Below are 754 nucleotides of genomic sequence, written 5' to 3'. Positions count from 1 at the left end.
AACCAATTTTTAACCAATCAGAAACTTGTAATTACTGAGGGGAATAAAACCTTATAATATAAATATAAATATAAATATAACTCTTGTAATAAATATTAAATACATTAAATACTATTAAAACTGTCCATAAATATCCAGATAAATAAGGTCTATGTCCGTGGCAATAAATAAAGAGTCCTTTTAATATTTCTGGTAGGCTTCTTTCCATTGGTAAAATTCCTTTCTTTTCTGTGCCTCCGCACGGGGCTCTGCCCCTTGGCCCAGCACTGGCCGCCCTGCCCCACAGCCCAGCTGGGCCGGGGCTCCAGCGGCACCCTGGCTCGGGGGCACAGGAGCTGCAGAGGAGCCCGCACGCCCCAGGGAAGGCAGCAGCGGCTGGGGCGCAGGCTGCTGTCCCACAGGGGCTGCAGCAGTGGGCAGGGGCACAGTGCCAGCCCCACACTCGGGCCATTGGGGACTGGGGACTGGTCCAACCTTGGGTGGGGCTTCATGGCCATCCTTACCAGGCACTTGCTGAATCTCCACAGCTCCTTCTTCTTGACCAGCTGCTCTAGATCCCTCCTTTTCAGCAACCAGGCTGCACGAAGAAGCGCTTTCCGAGAGGCCTGCAGAGCAACAGAGTCCAGGAGATGGCACCACAGCCCAGGGCACAGGACCCGTGTCCCTGGACCAAGGTCAGGGCAGGAGGCAGCCCGGCTCCTTCCTGTTGTGACCGCAGAGCCCACAAGTACTCACTTCTGCCACTTGCTGGTTC

General features: G+C 53.7%; 1 long non-coding RNA gene across 1 annotated transcript in view; it reads right to left on the bottom strand.

Moving 5' to 3' along the window:
• LOC114072395 overlaps positions 1–545 on the bottom strand; it is a 10,810-nt gene extending 10,265 nt beyond the window's left edge. The window contains exon 1 of the long non-coding RNA XR_003574166.1: positions 504–545. This is a non-coding gene — a long non-coding RNA (uncharacterized LOC114072395). The remainder of the gene's footprint in view (positions 1–503) is intronic.
• Between the last annotated feature and the right edge of the window lie 209 nt (positions 546–754).

The sequence above is a fragment of the Empidonax traillii genome, unplaced genomic scaffold (assembly GCF_003031625.1).
Source record: "Empidonax traillii isolate 1590-97213 ecotype Southwest subspecies unplaced genomic scaffold, ASM303162v1 scaffold3117:size15214, whole genome shotgun sequence".
Lineage (NCBI taxonomy): Eukaryota > Metazoa > Chordata > Aves > Passeriformes > Tyrannidae > Empidonax > Empidonax traillii.
Note: the sequence above shows the minus strand (reverse complement) of the source record. Positions and strands in the feature narration are given on the sequence as shown.